The following is an 8,556-nucleotide window of genomic DNA, read 5'->3' on the forward strand; positions in this document are numbered from 1 at the left end:
AAGAAGTGTCGGCCCTGTGAGGGTTGGTGCTACAGGACGTGAGGACAGTCCAGTCGGCAGGACTCCTGCACCCAGGCCTGGGGGATGCCCGCTCCGACAGGAGCAGCTGGGAACCCAGGGCCCCTCCTCCAGCTTGGAGCCAAAGCGTCTGGTCTTTTTCCCATTTGCAGGATGGAATCAGGGACCTTCCTTTATAGCACCAGGACGGGCTTCCCTGGTGGCTCAGATGGTAAAGAATCTGCCTGCAATGCAAGAGACCTGGGTTCGATCCCTGGGTTGGAAAAGTCTCTTGTAGAAGGGCATGGCAACACACTCCAGTATTCTTATGTGGAGAATACCATGGACAGGGGAACCTGGAGAGCTACATTCCTTGGGGTTGCAGAGTCAGACATGACTGACCGCCTAACAGTTCCATCGGGACAGACACATAAGCCCAAGTGTCCTCTGGTGCTGGAGTGAAGACGACCCGGCATCTCAGCACCTCGTGCTGAAGGTTCTCACCATGACTTGGCGTGGTGAGGCCAGGGGCTGCTCCATGGGGCCGCCCAGGGATCTGTTCCTTCCCCTGGCCCGTGGGGCGCCTTTGGGACCCCCTCCCCGCGTCCTGCACATGCTGGTTGGCAGAGGTAAGTGGTGGTGCTGCCCCCGCCGTGTCCCTGGGGCCTGCTCGGTGACGCGGACATCCAGCAGGGACCACCGTGAGGCTAGTCCTCCCCTCAGTGCAGGAGGGGCTGCAGGGGACAGCAAGGCCACCCCCACTCCAGGTCCCTCTGCCTCTCAGGTGCTGACCGTCCTACCCCCGGTAGGTGCCACCCACCCGGCCAGAGCCACCAGTATCTCACGCGCCAGGTGGCGGGGGCACAGTGTCTGTGCAGGCACGGAGTGGGAATGGGAGTTTGGCCATAAAGGGAGGCCGCTGGGTGAGTTCTGTTCTCTGGCCCGGATCCAGGGCGCCTGGACAGGACTGAGCGTCTTAGGTTCCAGCACAGGCCCAGCTAACGGGTCAAAGCTGGGGCGCTCGCCAGGCTCAGCCCGGGACGCAGGGCGGCTGGGCATGGATTTCACAGGATGAGTAACGCCTAGACAGAAAGGATGAGACCGTCCTGACCTGGTGTAGCCATCGCCGAAGCCCTCTGAAAACAGATTATTTGTCTCTCTCCTCTCAAAGGCTTGGGAGGGCCCCCTCGAGGCCCTTGGCCGCCCTTTACCTTCCTGAGCAGTTTCTCAGCGACGAACTGCCATTCCGTGCAGGACACAGCTTCCTGGGCAGCTTCCCAGAGCGAGGGACAGAGTGCATCTGCAGGCAAGGCCAGAGGGAACCCCCGTCCCCACTAACCACAGGCCACACCAGCTGTGGAGCCCTCACAGGGACCCCCTTCTGCCTTCCGGGTATCCACAGGCCACCTGGAAGTGGAAGCCCGTCACGCAGGGCTGCGCCTACAGCAGGTGCCACTAGAAGAGGCAATTTCCATCCAATGTGGTCACCCTCGTACGGACCCTGATCACAGGCGGGGGGTGGGGGCAGGGGTCTCAGCCAGTCCCTGGAGCACGAGCCCCACCTCCGTGTCCCAACAGGCGAGCCTGAGAGCTCGTTTGCTTGGCTGTTGACCAGCCCCATTGTCCCACTAAATCCGTGCATAAAGCCCGTGAGCCAGCCCCAGCCAGTCAAAGGGTCATGTCCAGAGGCATGGAGCTGGCCTCACCCATGGGCTGCATGCCAGGGTCAGCCCCAGACAGTGCCACCCACCCGGCGTCCCAGACCCTAACCTCAGGCTTTGCTCAAGATGAGGCACTAATCCACATTCATCTCCGGTCCTTTGAGGCCATTTTTAAAGGTAATTCGGGCCAGGGCAGCTGAGACACAAAACCTTGGGCAGGAATGACCTTTGAATCCCGTTGGAGGCGTCGCTCAGGCATCAACAGGTGAAGTGTTTCTGCCTGGTCCTGACAACACTGATTGATAACAGGGAGCTAATCTCCTGCCTTTGTTCTCGGGGGCAAAGGTTTGCCCTGGGCCTTTGAATCCGGCCTTTCAACTCCCAGCCCAGTAAATCATAGCAGGACCCAGACGGGAATTAATGCCGGCAGGAAACGCCTTCCTGCTCCTGGTCCCCACCGAGACTGCAGACGGCACTGCCCACCCCTCTCCCACACCCGGGAAACGGGAAACCTGCGAAGAGGGCAGTCAGGAGGAGAGTTCAACCCTCTGCGAAGGTCTGGCATCTGATCCGAACAGAAGCGGGAGCTGGGGAACCAGCTTGCAAGCAGGGGCCCACGGGGCTCAGATGCTAACCAGGGTGACTGCGGGCGCTCGGCCTGTGGGGAGGACTGGACGCGTCAGAGGCGCGGGCGGAATGCACGCTCCCAAGGGCCGAGCTCCTTGGCCCTTCCGCCGTGGGCCTCCTGTCCAGGGCTGTCCTCTCGACCCCTTCCAGGCCAGCTCCCCTAGGGGAGTCCACGCTGGAGCAGCACCACCGACAGATGCCACCAGAGCCTCACCAAAACGTCACAAGGAGCAGAGAGATGGATCTTCACCACACATTTCATTAAACCAACGGACAGAAAAGGACACATGCACCCCAGGGTCCGCAGCAGCACTGTTCACAAAAGCCAAGACGTGGAAGCCACCTAAGTGTCCAGCCTCGGGGGACTGGATAAAGAAACTGTGGTATATGCACAATGAAAGACTGTATTATGCATATGTAATGAAATATTGTCACAAAAATATGAAATTCTGCCATGTATAGCAACATGAATGAATCTTGAGGGTATTATCCTAAGTTAAACAAGTCAGACAGGGGAAACCAGATACCATATAATCTCAGTTGTATGTGGAATCTAAAGAGCAAACAAAAAATCCAAGTCCTTGGATGTGAAGGACAGGTTGGTGGTTCCCAGAGGGAAAGGGGCTGGGGAGGAATGGCGGGGTTAAAGGGATCCCCTCCCTGCTGACGGGCATGACCAGCTTGGGGGATCACCCTGCAATGTGCACAGACACCAGTCACAACGCTGAGCACTTGAAACTTACATTCTCAAAAAACCAGTAACTGACTTCATGTTTAAATATAGGTACTTAAAACTGCTAAAATCTTTTTCCTGTTTGGAGGAATAGAAATACTGACAATTTTGGATTTTTTTGAATTAAAAATACAGAAAAAAAAAATATGTGTGTGTGTGTTATCTTTAGAAGGAAAGTGAAAAAACTGATTTAAAACTCATTCAAAAAACTAAGATCATGGCATCCAGTCCCATCATGTCATGGCAAATACATGGGGAAACAACGATAACAGTGACAGACTTTATTTTCTTGGGCTCCAAAATCACTGCAGATAGTGACTGCAGCCATGAAATTAAAAGATACTTGCTCCTTGGAAGAAAAGCTATGACCAACCTAGACAGCATATTAAAAAGCAGAGACATTACTTTGCCAACAAAAGTCCATTTAGTCAAAGCTATGGTTTGTCCAGTAGTCATGTATGGATGTGAGATATGGACCATAAAGAAGTCTGAGCACTGAAGAATTGATGCTTTTGAACTGTGGTGTTAGAGAAGACTCTTGAGAGTCCCTTGGACAGCAAGAAAATCAAACCAGTCCATCCTAAATGAAGTCAGTCCCGAATATTCATTGGAAGGACTGATGGTGAAGCTGAAGCTCCAATTCTCTGACCACCTGATGCGAAGAGCTGACTCATTAGAAAAGACCCTGATGCTGGGGAAGTTTGAAGGCAGGAGGAGAAGGGGACGACAGAGGATGAGATGGTTGGATGGCATCACAGACTTGGTGGACATGAGTTTCAGCAAGCTCCAGGAGATGGTGAAGGACAGGGAAGCCTGGCGTGCTGCAGTCCATGGGGTCACAAAGAGTTGGACATGACTGAGCAACAGAACAGCAACAGTGAGATATATGTATTAAAAACTTAGGGTCAATTTAAAAAGAGAAATTAAAAATTTTAAAAAGGAAAAGAAGAAGTTATTCAGGTCTATCTGCCAAAACCATTTGTTGGTGTTGTTTGGTAAACAATGGCACAAAAGCTATTTTTAAAATATCATTATAATAGTATGTCTAAACAAGTTTTCCACAGTCTTTCGTGGGGAAATATTAAAATACTGAGGAACATTAAAGGATGTGAACAAATGGGAATGCACAGTGTTGAGGGATGTTCCAGGCTAAAATTGTGACCATGGTGATCCCACCGCCTAAAAGCTGTGAGTTAAATGCCATTCCAATCAGAATCCCTGCCATATGTATCATGGAATTAATAAGCTGATGGTAAAGTGTATTGGAGCAAGGAGCTCGGAATAGCAAGGACCACTTCAAAGGAGGAGGAGGAGGTGGTGGCAGCTGCCCTGCCGGGTGTTGAGACTGACTCGAAGTCCGTGACGAGGCCGTGGCGCTGGGAGCAGCAGAGGCTGCCAAACCAGACAGAGAACCCAGAAGCACTTACACAAGTGTCAGGAATTTAGACATTTGACTGCGGTATGAGTGTGTAAAGAAAGAATGAACGGTTAACACATAAGGTTGACGTGACACCGAAAGCAAGGCAACAAAAGGAAAAACAGATGAATCAGACTACACCAAAATTAATAATTCTGTGCTTAGAGAACACAGTCTAGACAGCAAAAAGACAGACTTCAGAAGGGGGAAAATATTTGCAAATCCTCTCTCTGATAGGGTATTAATATCCAGAATATGTAAATAATCTCTACAGCTAAAGAAAACAAAACAAACAAATAACATGGGCAGCTGGACTGTCACTGCCCATGTCTCCAGAGACATGATGTGCAAATGGTCAGCGAGCATGTGAGAAGGCTCTCCACACCATCAGTCAGCAGGCGGCATGGAGGAAAGGCACTTCTGAGACAGCACCTCACACCCAGCAAGACAGCCATCGTAACTGCTGAAAATTCGAAATGGCGCCTGTCGGTGCAGACATGGAGAGCCTGGAGCCTCACCCACACATGGCGGATGGGTGTGTTGGTGGAGAACCCTTCAGCGCTCCTCCAAAATTTAAACATAGAATTATGAGGTGCCCAGCAGTTTCCCTCCTGGGTGTATACTAAAAAGAATCTGAAGCAAGAACTCGAAAACATGTTTGCACAGTTATGTTCACAACAACCAGAAGATAGAAACAGCTCTGGTGTCCACCAGCAGATGAAGGATGAAGATGATGTCACACACACAAGGGAATACTATTCAGCCTTTGTTGTTCTGTCGCTAAGTAGTGTCTGACTTTTTGCAGCCTCATGGACTGTGGCACGCCAGGCTTCCCTGTCCTTCACTATTCCCAGAGTTTGCTCAAACTCATTTCCATTGAGTCAGTGATGCCATCCAACCATCTCATTCTCTGTCATCCCCTTCTCCTGCCCTCAATCTTTCCCAGCATCAGGGTCTTTTCCAATGAGTCAGTTCTTCAGGTGGCCGAAGTATTGGAGCTTCAGTTTCAGCATCAGTCCTTCCAATGAATATTCAGGTTTGATTTCCCTTAGGATGGACTTATTTGATCTCCTTGTGGTCCAAGGGACTCTCAAGAGTCTTCTCCAACACCACAGTTCAAATCAATTGTTCAGAACTCAGACTTCTTTATGGTCCAACTCTCACATTCATAAAAGGAAGGAAAATTTGATTCCTCACCAAAAACTGAGGCCACGATCCAGGGGTGGAATCGGCCGGCAGTCACCCCCTCACACACCTGCTCCGCGGGCAGCATGTCCCTGGGCTGGCTTTCCCAGGGGGCTCTGGCCCCTGCCCCCTGCACCTGGGATGTCAGGGACGTGAAGGAGAGGACATGCCACCTCCAGGCAGGGAGAGCAGGCCGGCCCTCTGCCTCTACCCCGTCCCTGCCCCGGGCTGGCCAGCAACCCGCCCATGCCTTGGAAGGTGCAGGGGTGGCTGTCCACGTCCCCACTGCCAGCAGAGGGTAGCTAGGATGAGGCTGCCCCTCTCGCCGACCCAGCCCCTGCCCCATAGGAGGGTGGAGCGTGAGACCACAGCCTGGGTCCCTGGTTGCCTGCGGCCATGGGAGCCACGGTGCCTAAGGGAGGGACAAGTCCCTGGGCGTGGTGGTCCCACCTGCGGCCACGACTGCCCTGGGCAGCACGGATGCCCACCGGGGCTGTGCACCCCATGGAGTCCTCCCGGGATCACCAGGGCTGGCGTGGGCTCAGCTCCTCCGCTGAGGGTCGTCTCCTCCTAGGGCTGCTGTGCTGTGTCTCAGGGACGGTGGGCCCAGAGCTGCAGGGGCTGCGTGGAAACATCACACACGCCCCGCGGGGCAGCCAGAGGAGGGAGACAGGCTGTGATGGGCAGTGGACGATGGCCGACTGGGGGCCAGGCAGCTCCAGCTGCAGGTGGTGACGGGTCATCGCTGACGACAGCAAGCTGGCCGGGGCAGGACCCAGAGGAGGGTCTGCTGGGTTCCGCAGGAGAGTGGATGGCGCTTAACTGAAGGCTGTGACCTCCAGTGACTGTGGCTCACCCAGACTTTAGAATTTTACTGGCAGAAGAGCCAGCACCAAGCGCATCTTAGGGTTCCTGCGGCCCCGCCGGCGTTCTCAGGCCGAGTTCCAGCCCAGGGTCCCCAGGCCATGGCCCCCCTCAAGTTGTGGTTAGCGGCCCATGTCCCTCCTCGGGCAGCCAACCAGGAAGCCACAGGAAGCGTCCCACAGGGGATGGCAGGCTGTCGCTGAGAAGCTGCTCAGGAAGTAAAGGGTTTATGGCCTTGAGGGGGCCTCTTTGAGAGCAGGGAGACAATCTCTTTTGAGGGCTCTGGCCGCCGGCGTGAGATCATTTGTGTTTCTAAAGGTGAAATCAGCCCAGAGTCTCCCCAAACCAGGGCAGTGCCCCTCACAGGGCCTGTGACAATGGCTTTTCTGTCTGAGAACGTCACGCACAATCGGTGGGTGGGGGGCAGTCTGCTCACCCCATGGATGCCCAGTGGATGCTCTGGATGTGGCCTCTGAGCAGCACCCCTGCGGACAAGACGAGCTGGGAACCTGGGCCAGGGGCCCTTTGTGGAAAGGCTCTCCGGGAGGGAGGAGCCAGCCCAAGGGTCCAGTCCCTTGTCCTGGCCACGGGGCCGTTCCTCGTGGACCCCGGCATCCCGCCGCCAGGACATCCAGCAGGGCCTTCTATTCACATGGTTTCCTGCCCCGCAAAGCCCAGGGGGCTTACTTTTGTTTCTCTGTTGGTCTCACCAGAGATAAAGACATGGAGCCGGATAAGCAGTCTCAGTCCCCAAAGTGGGGAGGAAGCCACGAGAAGACCCCTGTTCCTGCGGGATGCAAGGGACCACTCTCCTGCACCAAGGCTGCTGTGAATGTGAACACAGAGGCCCAGGGCACCAGCTGGGCGCACGTCCCACCAGCGGAGCTGCCGCCAGCGGATCTGGCGGGAGCCACTGTCGCCAGGAGCTGGAGGGAAAACGGACTAAGTGCCAAGCGGAGGAGCCCCAAGTCAGCTTCAGGACTCAGGCGTCGGTGGTGGGGAGGAGGGGGTGAAGAGGTGAGGGGGGAGCCAGAGGGGTGTGAGGGGGGAGGGAGCGAGAGTTTGGGGGTGGGGGGTTGGTGGTTCCCTTTTTCTGGGTTGTGAGCACAGGTCTTGCTCTGGCAGCTGAGGCAGGTAAGGGCCGAGGCAGTAAGGGCCGAGGCAGTAAGGGCTGAGGGAATAAGGGCTGAGGCAGTAAGAACTGAGGTAGGTAATGGCTGAGACAGCAAGGGCTGAGGGAGTAAGGGCCGAGGCAGTAAGGGCCGAGGCAGTAAGCTCTCAGCGAGGCCCACAGCACAGACTGATGGTGTGAAAGCAAAGGTCTCCCCGCTGGGGCTGCAGGTGAAAGCGGGAAAAGTCGGACCCGGGCTGGGGAGGCCATCCACTTGGCACTCAGCCTGGGCCCCCCTCCCCCATGGGCAAGCCTGGGAGGGAAAATATTAACCAAATCGCAGAGTCAGATCCTTGGTCTGATTGTTGCTTTGGGGATCGTTTACCTTTCAAACAGGCCCACCTGTTCTCGGTAGCACTTTATTTGGGCTGTTGGGGGCATGTTATCTTGCTCAAACATTCCTTTGCTGAGCTGGTTGGTGGGCTAAAGGGAGAGTCAGCTGTCTGAGGACGGAGACCCACCCGCCACCTCCAATTCCCCTCCCCGACCCCTGTCTGGCATCCCTGGGGGACTGGGCTGACTCGAGGCAGCAGGACCCCCTGGTTGGGTATCTCTGTCAGGAGCTTCTAATTTGCACGAATGTTTTCACACCCCTTCCTGATACAGGAACATGTCACCACCTTGTCTCAGCCTCTGCCAAATTGAATGGCAAGTGCATTTGCAGTGTGTTTTCTGTTTTCTGGGAAAGATAAATAAATAACACTCCCTTTGCATAATGTCTTGGCCCCTGCTAGGGAGCTTGCTAGGAGGTACATCTGACTAACGAGGGGCTCCTCTCCGTGTGAATGCTCTGGTCGGAATTATCTTAAAGAAATCCAGGCCAAGGAAGGATTTAGTTTTTTTGACAGAGATTTTACACTGTGACCCTGGAAGCGGAGTCCACAGGGTGGACCTGGCTGAT

This window comes from Muntiacus reevesi, chromosome 3, assembly GCF_963930625.1.
Source record: "Muntiacus reevesi chromosome 3, mMunRee1.1, whole genome shotgun sequence".
In the NCBI taxonomy this organism is placed as follows: domain Eukaryota; kingdom Metazoa; phylum Chordata; class Mammalia; order Artiodactyla; family Cervidae; genus Muntiacus; species Muntiacus reevesi.